The sequence below is a fragment of the Akebia trifoliata genome, chromosome 6 (genome assembly GCF_017979445.1).
Source record: "Akebia trifoliata isolate Shusen 1 chromosome 6, ASM1797944v1, whole genome shotgun sequence".
In the NCBI taxonomy this organism is placed as follows: domain Eukaryota; kingdom Viridiplantae; phylum Streptophyta; class Magnoliopsida; order Ranunculales; family Lardizabalaceae; genus Akebia; species Akebia trifoliata.
Genome location: NC_141380.1, coordinates 14,813,243 through 14,832,644, shown reverse-complemented (window position 1 = coordinate 14,832,644; position 19,402 = coordinate 14,813,243). Strand labels below are relative to the sequence as shown.

Sequence of the window (19,402 nt, the reverse complement as noted above, 5' to 3'; positions counted from 1 at the left end):
ATTTCCTTGATGATTGTTTTGAGATATTTTATTGGTTACTTCAACCTTTCCATTAATCTGAGGGCGGTAGAGAGATACTGTGATGTCGAATCTCGAGCTTTGAACACAGAGTGATAACTTAAGCTTTGATTTCATTAATCTGAGAATGATAATCTATGCTGGGAGCTCTACCATGTTGAGAAGTCTAGCACTGATACATTTTGTAAGATCTTCTTTAATCTCATTTTATCAAGTCAATATATAATCTGTAACACCCCAAAATTTTAATTCGTATCTCGAGGAAAATAAATAGTGGATTTTAAGAAAATCTTGAAGTGGGACTTAGGGTAAAACTGTGGGACCTTGTTTTGATCATTTTTAATAGAATCTGACCTCACCATTAGATTCAAAATGATCGAAAAACATAGTTTAGCCTGTAAGCACGCTCAAATGCGAGTCCGAATATAAAAGTTGCAAAATCCTCGATTACCGAGTCGGACCAGGCTAAAACAGTGACTTTTTATTAGAGCAATAATTTGTAAAATTCGATCATACCATTGGGTTCATAACGAAAAATTATTCAACATAGACTATTTATTTGTCATTTTTGGAGATCAGGAAGTCGAATTAATCGCCAAAAACGAAAACGACATCAAGTTTTTGGGTCACGTCAGGCCAAAAATGTAAATTTTTGATGGAGACATAATTTATAGAAATTGACTATACCATTAGATCCGGAATGAAAAATTAGGCGAAATAGAGTATTCGTTTGTCAGTTTTAGGAGACCGAATGACCAAGTTATCGTCGATCAAAACAATAGGCGAAATACCGAATTCGTCCCAAATATTATATAAATAATATTAAATTTTTTTTTTTAATCTCATCTTCCCCACTCGTCCAAACAGTGCGAAAAAAAAAAAAAAAAAAAAAAGAATTTGTTTTTCCTCCGATTTTTCCACTTCAGATCTCTCGCAAACGGTCCACTTTCGACGATCGCCGCAGAAGAGAAAAAGGTCCGCAGCTTTGTTCTCTACAAAACCCACCCAACCTATCTTCATTTCACTTTCTATTTCACCCGATATCGTCAAAAATCAGCCGTATTTGGATACGGAAATTTCGAAACTTTGACCTCGGATTTCGTCTGTTTCGGGGTCAAATCGCTTTCCGACAAGAAGGGAGAAACGTCCGCAGCCTCATTCTCTACAAAACCCACCCAACCTATCTTCATTTCACTTTCTATTTCACCCGATATCGTCAAAAATCAGCCGTATTTTTATACGGAGATTTTCGTAACTTCGACCTCGGTTTTCATCGATTTCGGGGTCAAACCGTCTTTCGCCGTAGAAGGGAGAAGAGACGAGCACATCGAGATCTTTGAAACCACCAAGCCAGTTTCAAAAATCAGCCGCTTCGAAGTTCGGTCCATCTCGATTACCGCGCCAATCGCCTCGATTTCCGCGCACGTGGTTCAATTCCGTCAACTAGTGATTGTAAGGAACTCTCAATTTCTATTAGTAATCATAGATTGTGAAAATTGCATTTAGGATTTTATCGAAAAATTTGGATGTATTTCCGAAATATAGAATTCTTTGTTTATTTCAAAATTCACGCCAGAAATTGCATGTTTGATATGTTTAATTGTATTTTAACAAATTATACGTGGGTAGAGTATTATAACGGGTTATTTCCATAAATTGGGTCTTGTGCACTGTTCGGCCCCTGTTTTGATATAAAAATTGTATTCTTTTTCAATATTATTGATAGAAATAAATTCTATAGTTGGAAAATGTGATTTAATATTCAATGAACTCATTTTGAGTTGCTGAATATCAGAAAATGGATATTTTTTGAGAGATTGAAAACTGTAAAAATCGGAAAAAAGGGAAAAAGGGTATGAAACGGTAAAATGTCAGAGTCACACCCGAGGGGTGATGTCTGCATTTTACGTTGTTGTGTTGTGTGCAGGTTGGTGAACAGATATCCAGGGATAATATTATTGGTTGCATGTTTATTTCCTTTCTGTTAGCGCGAGGCGCTGTTTACTTTCCGTTATGTTATTTATTTTAGGCCGGGTGACCACACTTGCATGGTAGGAAACTGGATATCTATTCTCAACCTTGTATTGTTAATTTTTCTTTTATTTTCAAATGAAAATAATATATATATGTAGCTATTTTGTGAGCTGTTAAAGAGTTTGTGAATGCCTGAAGGGATAGTGCGTCATATCATCCGGAGTGATGTATTATCCTGGGATGTACGGTAGGGACCACCAAACTCATACGTGGTATGGGACGCGTATGAGAGTGAAGTCACAACTGGAATCCAGGATATTCCTCTCTATCTTTACCAGTGAACTTGTAATGTAAAGGTGGTCGTATACGAATGGTTTGTATATTTGGGAATCATATGCACGCCTGATAGGCATAGACGAAGATGATTGGTCAGTTATCACTAACAATCTATAGTAGTCGAACGTTCTGACACATCGAAAAGAGACCCATTGCTTACGGTCACGTCAAACGGCCAGCCTGAGCCGGATAAATGGTCAACCAAACGTGGTAAGGGCAGCGACCGGCCACAAAATCAGGAACTAAAAGCCAGAAAGGAATTGTAACATCATGTCCCGACTGGGAGCGATCCAGTCGTGAATCCCAACTCTCTAATTCCAATACTCCACCATTGTGTATTATGTATCTGTTGTTTAGTTTGATATATAAAATGAAATCCATATTTATTATTTCCCTTTGATCAATTAGATTTGTATAAAAAGATAATGTTATAGTGAGTACTGCTGATCGATGTAATGTGAGTTTTAAAATGTTTAGTTGTTCATCCCTGGCTATATGTACCAGTTAATCGTAGTTTTCTTCTGTAAAATTTTGTTTATTTTAAAATGATTCAGTATGTTTATTCGTTCATGTTAGGAGAGGTTATTGGCAGAAATTGTTGCTTCCTTACTGGGTAACCCTTGTTACTCACCCTTTCCTTCTCTATTTTTTTAGTTTCAGATCTAAAGCTTGGCAAGACAGAGAGTATAGAGCACGAGTGAGAATCATCTGGTGGGTCAAATAGATAGCCAGACTTTGTCACTTGGTGAGCATTGGGGCTACACCCCTCTAATGGTGTTAATTTGTCTAGGTAGTATTATAGATGTTGTTCTGAGCGTTAGGACTTTTGTTAGAGTGAGAAAATCTCTGTATAATCCTATATATAAATTTTCTTCTTCCGCACTCTGATTTATCGTACGATATTAGATGTATATAGGCTTCCGCTCGTTATTACATTATGTATGTAAATGTAGGATTGTATGTCGTTTATCAGGTGCAGGTTGAACGCCTTGGAATGCTAACATAAACAGAGGAAACCATGCCGAAATTTCGAGGTGCTACATAATACCTCGAGATCTGACATGGGGATTTGTGTTAGCGTTCGGCGGGGCGCCACATAATCCGTGTCAGACAACACTCAAACTTGCACCTAACATATCCTCATAGGCCCAAGCGAACAAGTCTTTTGAAATTTTTGAGAAAATTCATTATCCTCTTGTGTTCCTCTAGGGATAGGATGATTCCTATTTGAATATCTTTAGGATTTAATTTATGTTCCACGGTCAATGACCTTTGCCTTCTTGAGCCCGACTTTTATCTTCTTGTTCAGGAGAAAAATATATCCTTGAAGCTAGATTATTAGTTAATTCATTAATGCGCTCAGGGTATTCAAAAATTTTCTTTATCCAATCAAATTCAGAAGGGGCGACAGACACCTCTGTAGACTTGACGAACTAACTTGACTCAATAGGAAAGAGTAAACTCAATCTAAGGAAGACATGACCTTGCTGGAAAAAAGGACTCGAGCTAACCCAAATGACTCATGAAAACTCAAGACAAGTACCCACACGAGTTTGATTAGGACTGAGGACTGAGATATTGCTTACAATCGGTAGGATTGAAACACTATGATCTTCAAATAACAACTGGATGATGTTGAGAAATTTTGAGGTCATTTCTGACTGTTGACTTGATATTGACGTTTACTCTAACTGACCGGATTTACAATCCTAGCTAGACGATGGATGATTGAGCTTAGATACAATGATAACCCTTAAAACCTCTTTGAAGGTGAATTTAACCAATTTCAGTATCACCCCATTGATAACATTTTAAATGAACCTTGAGATTTTATGGGATTCTGTGCACCAATCCATTAAAAAATTCATCCATTCAATGATTATTTAGAAGGAAAATAATTTTATTGCACTCTTGAAAATAATGTTTTTATTGAATAACAATTTTTACAATTCTGATTATTTTTTGCAATCATTTTCTTTTTAGAAAAATATATTTTGATAATTTTATAAGGTCCATGCAAAAAATAAATTTTTGGTAAAAAACATATTTAAAAAAATTTTCATGCAAAAATAGATCTTTTGTAAATCATTTTTCCTTCATTTTCTTTTCTTTCGGAAAATATTTTCTTCTGGAAAATATTTTTTCTCTGAAAAATAGTTTGTTATTTGGAAAACATTTTCTCTTGGAAAATCTTGTTCTTATGGAAAATATTTTCTAAAAAACACTTTTTCTTAGAAAAAATTATTTTCTAGAGAATAACATTTTTCTGGAAAACACTTATTTTGGAAAACACTTTTTCTAGAAAATACTTTTCCTTCGTAAACCATTTTTCTTCTTTTAAAATTTGATTTCTATTTCAATTTAAATGGCCCAGCCCACCATGATTATTGGATCGGGATGGACTGGGTCATTATTGTAAAAGAATGGATTCTTTATTGGGTCGGTGCACCCATTTTAATTTTCAAAAATAACATTTTTGATCCTTGAGGACAATCATACACTCTGATCTCATCATTCACATGCATTTTGATCTTATCATTCACAGGCGTTCTGATTTCATCATTCACATACATTCATCATTCACAAGGTTCCATTAAATAAACAACCCGGGAACACCCACGATAAGTTCGAGTTGTGACCTACAAGGAAGGTTTCTAGACTCTAAGCTTACTACGTGCAATGCATTTTATCTGGCCACCCTTGCCCAAGCACACCTATATACCTCTCGATACGTGGTGACTTGGTTTGATATACCGTATAGGTGATAATCTAAAACCTCAACTCACTTTTCTGAAGTCAAAAACAGCCAGTTTGATCTCCAATTGAGAGGTGGCGCACGATGCTGAGCAAGGGCCCACTTAAATACCTCTCGTCTAGAATAGACGTAATCTATCCCCTTCGTACAGTAGGGTACAGCGGGGCAAGATCTCGCTTAGGCACCGGTTTTGACCAAGAAGTGCAGTTGATATACTTAGATTATCTTTTATACCTACGGGTACGAGTCAAGAGTTGTAGCTTTCATAAATGGTTTGGCATCCCACAAGGGGACCGACCACGTACTAGTACTACGTTGGCAATCGGGACATGTGACGGTGTGGCTCAAAATAGGTCAAAGGCTCAGGTCACTCCAGCTTGGGTGCATCAATATACTTCTCAGAATCACCTGATCAGACGGTATTGATGCCCCTAGTTTGATATACCCTAAGGTACATGACTGGAGTTGTGATTTTCATGAATGACGTCGCATCTCCGAAGAGACCGGGCCACACACTAGTACCACGTTGGCTATATAGGACGTGTAAGTGTACAAAACAATAAACGTGCATGTGGTGTGTGCAACATAGGGTGGGGTGTGCTTGGGGCTTTTTCCAAACACATGGGCCCATGGATCCAATCAAACCAATCATTATAACATGAATTACATGAATATTTAATCGAAATAAAACACCATACCAATCACATGAATATTTAATCGAGATCAACACTATTCAAATCACCTGATTAAAGATAAGCATGTCAAGCATATATCCATGTTAGAAACAAACATTTAATCCGGCACATTTCTTTATGTGTTTCAATCAAGGGTCATTTGGATGGTCCAAAATAATTTAAAATCTCAAAAGGGTATTAAATTAAGGGTGAAATGATGATTGCTGAGGTAAGGAACAATGGTTCTTTTCTTTTAACAAATTGAAAATTTTTTTCCAAGGAGTACCAAAACTCTCCTTTCTTATTTTATTTTATTTTTTAAAATGATTTCAAAATCAAAAAAGAACTATGTATAAAAAATCAAAATCATAACCTAAAAAAAAATCACACCAAACTTGTTTGGAATCAAATAAAGGAAATATTGATTAACATCATGATATGATGTGTTCCATAAAACCAAAATCAGTATGATAATTACTTAGAAAAAATTTCTAAATCAAACCCGAAACGGAACATAAATAATCGGCCCTAGGAGATCTAAGAAAAAAAAATACTGAAACCGACCAAAAAAATCAGAACCTATTTATTTCTATGATGAATATTTCTAAGTCAGAAAGATCTGTATCCGACTAATGTGCGCTGTCACTACAGCACACAATCTGAAATTAGATCAAAAAAATTTCGTTTATAGCGTTGATTGGTGGCTGGTTTTATTGGAATCGATGAACAAGATCCTGATATTTAACTTTAAACTAATCTATCCGTTTCCAAACCAAAATAGAATCGAGGTTCTCAAAAAATCAGAAAATTGGATTGAAGAAAAACATGAAATTTCTGCCATAAAATCCTTTTTAAAGAGAAAAAACCGATCCACATTGGGTTTGCTTTGATTAGCATGGAATGGTTCGTGTCTCCATCTCATTCGAAGTCTGAATACACCACGGCCTGAACCAGCGAACATGGAAGTTTCCTTCGAAAAATATAGAGAAAGAAAAACCGATTTACTCCTGATGAACCCCTTTAATTCGAGTCGGTTTTAAAATAATCTACTTTGAATCAGCGATTTCGAGCGAGATTAACATTGATTAGGCTGAAATTTCAGCCGATATATCAGAGAGAGGAGTCTGTTTTCTGTTAGAAACGATGAACTCAAGTGATTCCATCATCTTAAGAAGATGATGTTCGAAAATAGAATGACGATTTCCCCTCTTACACATGATATTAACGCTAATTGGGCTGAGGTTTCAGCCGATATAACTGAGAGATGTGTTTGTTCTCTTTCAAAAACGATGCACCCAAGTTGATTCAATCATCTCAAGAAGATGAGATGGTAATAGAAAGATTAAAATGCCAAAGACCACATCGATTTTTGAGAGAGATTAGCCCTTCGAAGTTTCAGCCGATCGGTTGGAGCTTTTGTTGGTAAAATGTACCAGTTGGACCTTTTAAGAAGATGATGTGGTAAGAGGAAAAATAAGTTTTTATTTACTACACACCAATTATGTGTTGCTGTAAACAGAACCCCAAAATTTTTTTTTTTTTTTAAAATCGATTTTTTTATTTTACACACTAGCCCCCCACATTTGTTGACAGCACCTTTCTTTTACAAAAAATTTTAAACTACCCCCAGCCCAATATCATGGTTAATGAACCTAAAAAACTTAAAAAGGCAAAAACAACAATTAAAATAAAACAAAATAAAAGAATAAGAAAAAAAGAAAAATAAAAAAAGAAAAAGAAAAGAAAAATCGAAAGATACATCACCTACCGACAAACTCTATTTTTTTTAAAAAAAAATGAAGGAAAAAAAAACACAAAAAAAAAGAAACAAAAATCTACGTGATTCATTAATCATCATTCCATCCTCAATTAAATTTCTTGATCTTCTAATTATTTAGGATCATTCTAAATACCCCTCGATTGAGCCATAAAAGTAATGCTTGATTAAACCGTAAAAATAATATGCCAACACATCAAATATTCAAAATCAAAACACATGCTCAATAATCGAATAAAAAAACGAAGATGCAGATCATGAATAAACAAATAAACAAGAACAAAATAAATAAAAAACATTCTAGGTTATTTTAGCGATGCTCCCATACTTGGGGTTTTTCAAGTTTGATCCTCAATATCCCCAGTGGAGTCGCCACAGAAAGCGCCCTCGATCTGCGGGGTGCACGGATCCGCTTTTGACCCTTGAGGTTTGGGAGTCGCCACCTAGTTATTATGGTCTAGGAACCAAAATGACTCTAAAACGGATAATGAACTAATCTACTACAGAAAATCTGAATCCGGGGATCATGTTACAGGGTTGGAAGGTGTTAAACACCAACCCCGCCCGGCCATTGCCGGTCTTTACTTATCCCAAATAAATCTACATCGCTAATGACAAACCTAGATTAAAAAAATAATATTAATAATAAAAAACTTACTTTCGATCTGCAAAAGTGTTATTCCCTCAGATCTGGTGAAAACGGCTCCTTGTACCGTATTCCTTACTTCGTTCTATCTCCGGATCTGATTTCTGATCTCCGAGGTAAGGTATCTCCTTCTTGGATCTGGGTGCTTCGAATTTGTTGTGGATTTTTTAGATGTTTTTGAGAGGTTTTTGGGTGTTTTTTAGGCTAAAATCGAAGCAGGGGTGTTAGGTAAGGAGTTGAGGCTCCAAAATTAGGGTTTTGGAGAGGTCATGGAGGCTTCTTCACCTACTTTTCCTAGGATTTTTTCTTTGATACGAAAATAGGGTGTGGAGGCTCCTATTTATAAAGTTTTTTAGGAGAATTAGGATTTGATTAGGGTTTCAATTAGGGTTTAGACTTTGGTCTCATGAGATTGACTTGATTAGATTAGGATTTTGATTTAGGGTTTTGACTTTAGTCTTATGAGATTGACTTGATTAGATTAGGGTTTTGATTTAGGGTTTTGACTTTAGTCTTATGAGATTGGCTTGATTAGATTAGGGTTTTGACTTTAGTCTTATGAGATTGACTTTAATACTTGACTTTAGTCTTACTTAATTGACTTTAATTTTGACTTTAGTCTTATTTGATTGACTTTAATATCTTGACTTTAGTCTTGCTTGATTGACTTTAAATTTTTGGAGAACCCTCCTCTATTATATCTTTGATTCTTTGGACCCCCAAATGGTGGGGTCCTTAAAGAAATATCTTGCGAACTATCAACAATTTTTCTTGAAAGCCTGATTGATCGATTTTTTGATTTAAATTTTATAATTAATTTTATTAATGTTTCACTTTATATTATTTAATGATTTATTGATTAATTTCGAAAATTTTAATTATTAAAATTGTGAAATTATCATTTTACCCTCGGAGAGGATTTTTTACGTTTTAAGTCATTTTTCAATGTTCCAGGATGTTTTAGAATCAATTTTTCATAAGGAATTTAATGGGAATGTTGGTTTTTATCATTATAAAAAAATTTGTGTGAAATGGTCGTGAATTTTATGAGGGGTATTTTCATAATTTTGTCGAATTTTGTGAAAATTGACGAAATGATTTATTTGGTTTCGATTTGTCGTTTTATGTGTTTGAACGGGTTTTCCTAAGTGTAATGTAAGCTCTAAGGTTGTTTTGATGTTAGGGGTATTTTGGTAATTTAGTCATTTTTAGTAATTTTTATCGTGAAGCTTCTTTTTGGTCTGCAATATGATGATTTCTACGTTTCTGGGATCGTATTTTCCTAGCGTAGCGTGATTTCTAAGATTTTGTCAGTTCGAGATATCTCATCCGGATTTTTGAAAACACATCTGGTGACAAAATAAAGTATTGGAATAAACATCTATCATTGGGAACTTTTGCGATCGAGTTGACGACTTGATTAATCAGGCGGATGCAAAAATGGGGTGTCTATAGTAACAAAAGAAAAAAACATCAATTTCTAATATAGTTTTTTCTTCATCAGGAACTCAAAATCTTTGAAAGCAGTTTACTAATAGATCCTTTGGGTATGAACCTTACTAGCCATCCTATTTGTAAATTCTTATTTACTCTACTAGAGCTTCCTTGCCCAATTAGCATTGGCTTATTGGCTATTTTGTGTCAATCATAAGCATCTCTAGATTTACTAGGTCATTTTCTTCTTATGCAATTGCTTGTTAGTATGAAATTTATAGTAACATGCCTTTTGACCTTGCAGACCTCTGCGTGGATTTGACCTTGTTAAGGATAGGGACACAGGAAACTCAGAAGGTTATGGTTTCTGTGTGTATTAGGTGCGTGAAGCCATGGTTGAAAAAATAAAACTGAATTGGTTGCCACAACACTCCTTTTTGTTTAATTTCCTTTTATTCTGGCTTCATACTTTCTACTTGACCTGCTTTATTAAAATAATGATTGATGAGTTTTCCGTTCCCTTTCATCTATTTTTTACCCATTAGCATCCTTTTTATTTATTTATTTTTTTCACTAGGCAAGCAAGGGATTTTAGTCGTCAACAGTGAAGGTGGGTTCAACAAAGTTTGAACCTAGGTCGTGGGATGAACATTCCACACGCCTTACCAACTTAGCTAAGTTGGCACCCTTTAAAAAAAATTGGTTCTGTGATTTTTGATCCATCTACGTACACACATTTCAGGATCCAGTAGTTACTGACATTGCTTGTGCCGCTCTTAATGATCTGAAAATGGGTGATAAAACTCTGTCTACCGTGCCACTGCCAGGTTTGTGTTATTTAATAAAAAATTCCTATTTTTTATTTTAAAATTTTTCGTTGATAGAAATTCTTGTTTCAGAATTATTCTTTTATGTTTATTGTCAATTTTATGATCTATGAGTAGTAAATTTGTTGCAAATTTCTAATGTGTTTATTACAGTTTAGACCTAGGGCAGAGCATGTAAACAAATGGAGCCTCTATATATGAACATATTTTACCAATAAAACATAAGGTAATAAGGATGTAAAATATGGTCACCATTATCCTAATGTGTTTATTACATTTTAGACCTAAGTGTTATGTACCAGATGCTTATCAAATCAGTTTCAGGTCCAATTTGACCCGTATAACTATTCTATTTACAAGTAAACTATACAAAGCAATCAAGGATGTTTGTTGCATAGATTGAAGTTTTTTTTTAAATATATATTTGGGTCATGTCCTCTTCAAGATGTTAGCCACCATAACTAAGAAAATATGTATGGATATGTTTTAACTTCAGTCATAGCTCTGAATACCTTACATTCTAATACTTGGACTATTGTTTTGAATCAAGTATGGATTGTTGATTCCATGCTACTCCTGCAACCATTGTTAAATGATCATCAAAGGAAGTGGGATCACCCATGAAGATTGCCAAAATTTTCAGGTTGGAAGTTGGAAAAGGAATTCAAAGGTAAACATACTTTAAATTAGTTTTTTTTACTAATACTATAATTCTAGTATGGTATTTGAAATACTGAATTTGAAAGACCTCTGTTCTTTGCTACTTTTAAAAATCTGTAATATTTCAATGATCACATAGATCATGAGCAATGGGGTAAAACAAGCCCATTTTTTTCTGCCATCTCTCACATATGAATCTAAATTTTGTCATGTATTTGGTCTATATAGGGACACTGTATTAGCTACTTTCACTAATTCCTACAATAATGAATGCCTCCAATATATATTTTTTTCACTACAATGTTTGGACATTTTGGCACAGTCAATTTTTTTAGACCACCATGTATATATTCTTTTTATTTCTTCACCTCGTTGGGTGGTGGTGGGAGGTGAAATTCAAATCCTCGAAGGTTGCATTACTAGTATCATAATCTCTCAAGAATGCTTGTTTGATCTTTTGGAAGTTTGCATCATGAAACACAAAGAATTGAGAAAGATAGACATCACTTGCTATCGTAAGATAACTCATGATGTTCCATGTCAAGATATTCCAAACTTTATAGTTTAAAAGTAGGAATTTTCTTGAATATAACTAATGAGGGGCTTACCCAAGTTGGCACATTTTTTATTGTATCACTCATCAAAGTCTAATATAAAACAGTTATCCAGATGTTAATGAATATTTTTCTTTCATGGTAGTTGACTACTGATAAAATATAATGCACAGAGTTTTGCTTTCTCTTTCTCTTTTTATGCTTTAGAATCACTGTGCAGTTCTTATATTGGCTGTTAGTTTTCTTTCCTGTATCTCTTCCTCACTTGTGATAACTAGTTCATATAGTGTGCAATGTGTTGTTGAAGCACGTCGTTAATTTACATTTCACTAATAACTGTTAAATGATGTAAATCAGATAGGGTATATTCAACTTCTATATTGTTTACTTGTTGTGCTGTTTGGGTGTATATTCATAACAAGTTCATGTTTCTTATTATCAGATGCCTTTGACACTGAACTATGACTACAAAACATTGCTGCAGTCTCTTGTAACTAGGGATTGACTGGTTATGGGTTGAGTCAGAAGGGTACTTCACACTACACCTCTCTGTACTTTTTCTTTTCTTAGCATTTTGGTTGGTTGATACTAGTGGAGAATATTTGCATAAAATATATGTAGATTTTTATAGTCTTACTCCATATCATGATTTTATAAAACCATGTAACACAACTTGTCTCAATTTGGATAGGGGGATGAATTGATTGCATTGAAGGGTTGGGTGTTTATTCTTTTGTAGGTTGGCGATCTTATTGTTCTCTTAAGAGAACTGGCTTATACAGATGCAAATGTAGTGTATCACATGTGGCTCATATGGAGAGTTTTAGTTATGTGGGCAGAGGGTTTTGAAGTATGCGGTGAAGAGAGCAATGGATTGCAAGCTCTTTAAGATGTTGGCATGGGTTACAAAACCAAATAGAAGAAATGATTCTCGGAAGAAGTTCCAACTACGAGTAGCTGAGAAATTGGTCCTCCTCCTCCTATCGCTAGTGATGATGATGATGATGATGATGATTATGATGAGGGTGTAGTCTCATATAGAATACGTGCTTGCTTAGACAATCGAAGCTTCCTATTGGTGCATGATGGTCATTGGGAACTCCAGGATTTGGAAATCATGGGAATTCCAATTTTCAACAGGAGAGGAAATTCTTCCAAGGTTGTAGCACTTTCTTCTACTAACCTAAGTTACCATTCACGTTGCTTTCAAGGACATGGATAACTTGTTATATGAAGAAAAATTGGATTTGATTTTAGAAGAGTGGTGATATAGCTTATTCCCCAAATCTGAGAGGTCTTATTACTCCAGAGGTAGTCATGGACTGCATCTTATACTTCTTATTATTTGATTTAAGAAGTATTGAAATACAAATTTTCACAACCCATACCCAACACACCCTAACCTATTATCATTCTTTAACATCAACAACCACCCACATTACAACCCACATTTACACCCATCATTTTCCTTAAAACACTCCAATGAAATCACCTCAACCCATACCCCCCTCATCATTAACTAACCAACCCATACTCTTCTCTCTAATCAAACAACCACCATCAACCAATCAACCAATCTCATCATCTCACTCTTTCATCACATATGCCACATGGCATCATCCCCTTCCTCCTCTCAAAAATCAATCTACCAACCTCTTACACAACCCATTCTCCTAAATCTAAATACCTCACCTCTTCAACCAACCTAACACTCCTTTTCCAAACAACCCTCTTATACCCCTACTCCCCCCATCAACCATCACTCATCTCATCCTACCAAATACTCTATCCAAATGAATTTGGTTAGGATCCAAACCATTTGGATCAAAATCTCATCCATTTTCATTCTTTGCAAAATTACCCTCAATCTCACTCCAAATTTCATACCCCCATCTTTAAAAAAGAATGCCATTATCCATTCTCCTAACATCATCCCAACACCTATAAATACCCCTACACTCCTTCCAAAAATGGTTATCAAGTTTCATTAAGAAAAAAATACATTTTCTCTACTTATCTCTACTACTCTCTCATACCATCTTCTAAAAAGCAATTTCACTCTCATACTTCACTAAGAACTCAAGAGGACTCAAAGACATAGAGGAAGAAAGAAAGAAGAGAAGAGAAGCTTCAAGGTGGGTTCAAAGTGCACCCCCCCTTTTCTCTCTAACCTCTCCTCCTCCCTCTTCTATTATCCCCATCCTCTTCATTTTATTTTAGATGGTTTAGGATGAATGGACCCCAAGGCTAAAGGTCTATAAGGGTCATTTCCATCGATGAAATGACCCTATGATCAAGTCGAGAATGAATCCTTACTTAGGGTACAAATACACGACACGTGGCACTTTAATTTTTACTTTTTTAAAATTGAAATGACCGAGTTCTTTGAGGTTACCGCCACTTGGCGGGGAGAAAAGGGTGCCTAACACCTTCCTTTTTCTCCAACCAAGCCGCTTACCTCGATCTCTAGGTTTGATTAGTCCCTTATCCAATGTGAGTTACTAAAAATGCCAAAAATGTCATTTTTGAAAAATATACATCGGGTAACCATTTACACCCACTTACAACATGAATGGTGGCGACTCCAATTCTTAGTAGATGTGACCGTCGTAATGATGAAAATCATGTATTTACAATTGGTGTTTCTGGTCCCTGGGTAAACTGGATTCTAATTTTTGACCCAACAAGAATTATCAGAGCTGATGGATTAAAGTCTGGTTTTTCGAGAATGGCATTCACTCTATGCCCATTTCCCTCTCCACTGTGAGTAGGTAAGGGATTTTGGTTGATGTTCTGTTGTTGAGTAGGATTCGATGGTCCATCCAGTATGAGAGCCTTCCTGTCTATCAGGTTTTGTACCTGATGCTTGAGGTTCCAACACTGGTCTATAGAATGCCCTGGTACACCCATATGGACTTCACAAAACAAACTAGGATTGTACCCTTGTCCCCTCGTAGCCTCTGGATTTGGTGGTCTTTTCGTGAGATATTCTCCCCTGAGTAGTATTGGGAGCAACTCTGACAACGACATGGGTAACCTGGTAAACACTCTATTAACTCTGTTAGGCCGTGCTTGCTGACCCTACCCGTACTGTGGTGCCTATGGTACAATAGGTTGAGGGTTTGCCCGAAATTGGTTCTGAGGTGCAAGGGTCCAGACTGGCGGAGGTGCCCATGAATTTAATGGCGCTTGTGATTTTGGTGCTGGTGAAGGGATGAAGAGGGGTCAATTTGGCTATAGGTTGTTGACATGTGTTTCTTCCCTCTTCTTTCCGGGAGGCATTGGCTTTCTCTGAGAAGGGATTCCTACTGTCACCCCTAAACTTGTAAAATCAAATATCAGACCAGTTTGGATTCCGTCCTCGACCCGGTCTGCTACCTATACCAGATTTGAAAATGTGCTTATAGTGTGCCCCATCAGATGAGTATAGAAGGCGGGCCCTAGTATCGAGATAAACATGGTGTTCATCTCTTGCTCAGTCATTGCTGGTCTTACTTTTGAGGCTGACTCTCGCCATCTCTGTGCATACTCTTTCACTGTTTCTCGTTACTTTATTGTCATATTGGGCCTGTCGTTCTGATCTAGATCAACATCTGTATTGAACCGGTAACTTTGTTAGAACATCTCAGTTAGGTCCTGTTAGTTCTTAATGAGTGAGTGATCTAATCTAGAAAACCATTTGAGTGCCGGTCCTGTCAAACTCCTTTGAAACAACTGCACTAACAACCTGTCATCCTCGCCATATTGGCACATGGATCCACAATATAACTTTAGATGCGACAGTGGGCACCCTACTCCATTATACTTTTCGAACGTCGGACAGTTGAACTTGGCCGGTAGTTGAGCATTGGGGTAGAAACAGAGGTCCTTGAACCGAGTTCCACTCATCATGTTGAGGCCTTTCATTCTTCTCATCTCTTCCTGCAGAGACTTGATTTGCTGAGCTAATTTTTCATCTGTTGCACTTTTGGCCTCTGTGGCCCTGTACTCGCATTCGTCATCAGGAATGACCACAGGAGGTGGTCGATTCTGGGGAATATAGAGCGGGAGTCCCTGGTATTTAGGCATTGCAGGTGGCACAGTGGTATGTGGTCCTTATGGAGGTTGTTCGGGTAAATCCTGATTTGATCCGGACGCGTGTTGCTGTATTATTTGGGCTTGTATGATGCTGGCGTTGGCTAACACGGTATTGACTATCTTTTCTTGTCTCTCAATTATTTTCAATAGTACTGCTATTTGTGGATCGATACCCGACGTTTCGTCCGTTGTGGGCTATGCCGGTTCGGAAGAACTCATGGTGACTGTAGATGATCTAAGAAAATAGGAAGGTACCTCTGGCTGTTTATATTTCTATCGTTTGGCCACCTGTTGGTACAAAAGACCAAACGTTACTATCTTGTTTACAAAAATGAAGATGCATGATGTTTTTATTAGGTCGGGTAAAGTTGTTTATTATGAGTTTTAACGAAAAAGTAATTTCTCGACGCGGAGTCGGTATCAACACGGACTTGGTAAAATATTTTTTTTAAAAAGAATCACATCAGCACAAAGTTAGCATCGACACGAAGTTGACATCAACACGGAGTTAGTAAAATACTTTGAAAACAGAATTATCTCAGCACGAAGCTGGCATCGACATGGAGTCGGCATTAACGTGGAATTGGTAAAATGCTTTGAAAACGGAATTATCTCAGCACGGAGCTGGCATCGACATGGATTCGATATCAACATGAAGTTGGCATCAGCATGGAGCTGGCATCGACATGGAGTCAGTAACACATTTTTGAAAATAGAGTTATCTCAGCACGGAGCTGGCATCGACACGGAGTCGGTAAAACATTGTTGAAAAAGTAATTTCATCAGCACGGAGCTGGCATCGACATGGATTCGGGAAAACATTTTGAAAAGAAAATTTCATCAGCACGGAGCTGGCATCGACACGGAGTCAAAAAAATATTTTCAAAAATGTAATTTCATCAGCACGGAGCTGGCATCGACACAGAGTCGGGAAAACATTTTGAAAAGGTTATTTCATCAGCACGGAGCTGGCATCGACACAAAGTCGGGAAAATATTTTGAAAAATGTAGTTTCATCAGTACAGAGCTGGCATCGACGCGGAGTCGGGAAAATATTTTGAAAAATGTAGTTTCATCAACACGGAGTCGGCATCGATGCGGAGTCGACATCGACATGACGTTGGTAAAATTTTTATTTTTATTTTTATTTTATTTATTTATTATTATTTTTTTTAAAGTTACATCAGCACGAAGCTGGCATCGACACGGAGTCAGTAAAACATTTTGTAATAGGTAATTTCGTCAGCATGGGGCTAGCATCGACACGGAGTCGGGAAAACATTTTGAAAAAAAGGTAATTTCATCAGCACGAAGCTAGCATCGACACAGAGTCAAGAAAATATTTTGAAAAAGTAGTCTCATCAGCACGGAGCTGGCATCGACACAGAGTCGGGAAAACATTTTGAAAAGGTAATTTCATTAGCACTGAGCTGGCATCGACACGGAATAGGAAAAATATTTTGAAAAAGTAATTTCATCAACACGGAGCTGGCATCGACACGGAGTCGGGAAAATATTTTTAAAAAAGTCGTTTCATCAGCACGGAGCTGGCATCGACACGGAGTCGGGAAAATATTTTGAAAAATTAATTTCATCAGTACAGAGCTGGCATCGACACGGAGTCGAAAAAACATTTTGAAAAGGTAATTTCCTCAGCACGGAGCTGACATTGACACGGAGTCGAGAAAATATTTTGACAAAGTAATTTCATCAGCACGGAGCTGGCATCAACACGGAGTCGGTAACACATTTTGAAACAGTAATTTCATCAGCACAGAACTGGCATCAACACGGAGTCGAAAAAACATTTTGAAAAAGTAGTTTCATCAGCACAGAGCTGGCATCGACACAGAGTCGGTAAAATGTTTTGAAAGAGCAGTTTCTGAGATAAATCGAGTTGGAATAACCTATGTTTTTGGTAGCCTCCAATTCAGTTATTTGAAATCAACACCGGCCAGGCAGATCTCCAAGGAAGAGGTGGCGCACAATGACACTCTTAAATCATCTCATTCCCTAAATAGACGTAGTCTATCCCCTTCGTATCAACATGGTAAGATCTTTCTAGGCACCGACTTTGATCAATGACTGCAATTAGCACTTTTTAAAATCTTTTTTCTTTTCTTTTTGTTGAGAAAGTTGAATGGATTTGAGTAGATTGATCGGTTGTTATCTTTGTTAGATCATGAACTTGGTTTGAAATTTGATATGGATCCGGTTTGTAGTTGATCTAGGTCTTAAACCCAGTTGAAATGGGTTTGGATCTGGGTTGCAAGCCCAGTTGATCTAGATCTGGGTCGTGGACCCTGTTTGAATGGATTTGGGTCGTGGACCCTATTTGAATGGATCTGAGTCATAAACCTAGTTGAAAATGGATATGAGTCATGGACCCAGTTGAAACGGATCTGGGTTATAAACCCTAGTTGAAATGGATTTGGATCTAGGTCGTGAGCCCAGTTGAACTGGATCTGGGTCGTAAACCCAGTTGAAATGGGTTTGGATCTAGGTCGTGGACCCAATTGAGATGGATCGTGGTCCCCGTTAAAATGGATATGGATCTATGTCTTGGACCCAGTTTGAAATGGATTTGGGTCGTGGACCCAATTAAAAATGGGTCTGGGTCGTGGACCCAGTTGAAATGGATCTGGGTCGTAAACCCAGTTTGAATGGACCTGGGTCGTGGACCTAGTCGTGGTGGATCTAGGTTGGGGACCCAGTTGAAATGGATCTGGGTCGTGGACCCAATTTGAATAGATCTGGGTCATGGACCCAATTGTAGATGGATTTGGGTCGTGGACCCAATTGAAATGGATCTGGGTCGTGAACCCAGTTGAAATGGGATCTGTGTCGTAAACCCAGTTGAAAATGGGTCTGGGTCTGGGTCAAGGACCCAATTGAGATGGATCTGGGTCGTGGACCCAGTTGAAATGGATCTGGGTCGTGAACCCAGTTTAAGTGGATCTGGGTTGGTTGGGGACCCAATTAAAATGGATTTGGGTCGGGGACCCAGTTGAGATAGATCTGGGTCGTGGACCCAGTTTGAATGGATCTGGGTCGTGGACCCAGTCTAAGTGGTGCAGGTCGTGGACCCATTTTTTATGATTGGTGATGGACGGTAACAGATTTGATTGTAGGCGAGGTTGATAGTATACCACGTTAGGTAGGGTCAACTTTGATCGATAAAATGTATGCGAGTTCTGTTTTGACCAAAAAAAGAAAAACGACGAGAAGTAGGCCCTAAGTTTAATTAAAAAATAATTCATTTAAGTATTTTCATGCCTTAAACATCAAAAGAAAAATAAACCCGAGAACAAAAGTTGTCAAGACTGATGTCGAGAACAAAATGAGCAAATTTTTTTATTTATTTATCCATAGTTCAAACACGGATGGGTATAAAATATGCCAAACCGTACTTGAAATACGGACCAGTACGAATTTTTGGCTTTTTTTTTTTTTTTTTTTAATGGTTGTTAATCCAACTTGAGGCATATTGCCTCTGATTTTTGACTTTGGCAAAAAAAAAAGTTACATTTTTTCATTTTTTCAATTTTCTTGTTTTGTTTTATTTTATTTTATTTTATTTTTTGATGATATGCATGATAAATAAAAAAGCTGATTTTTCCCCTCTTACTAAGGGAATAAGCAAAAAAAGAAAATTACACCTAACCTATAC

General features: G+C 36.9%; 1 long non-coding RNA gene across 1 annotated transcript; it reads left to right on the top strand.

Moving 5' to 3' along the window:
• Positions 1–10,814: 10,814 nt before the first annotated feature.
• On the top strand, positions 10,815–12,542 carry LOC147400299 (uncharacterized). Its single transcript, XR_015178990.1, has 3 exons — positions 10,815–11,111; positions 12,098–12,184; positions 12,395–12,542. It is a non-coding gene; the product is annotated as an uncharacterized LOC147400299 (long non-coding RNA).
• Positions 12,543–19,402: the final 6,860 nt, after the last annotated feature.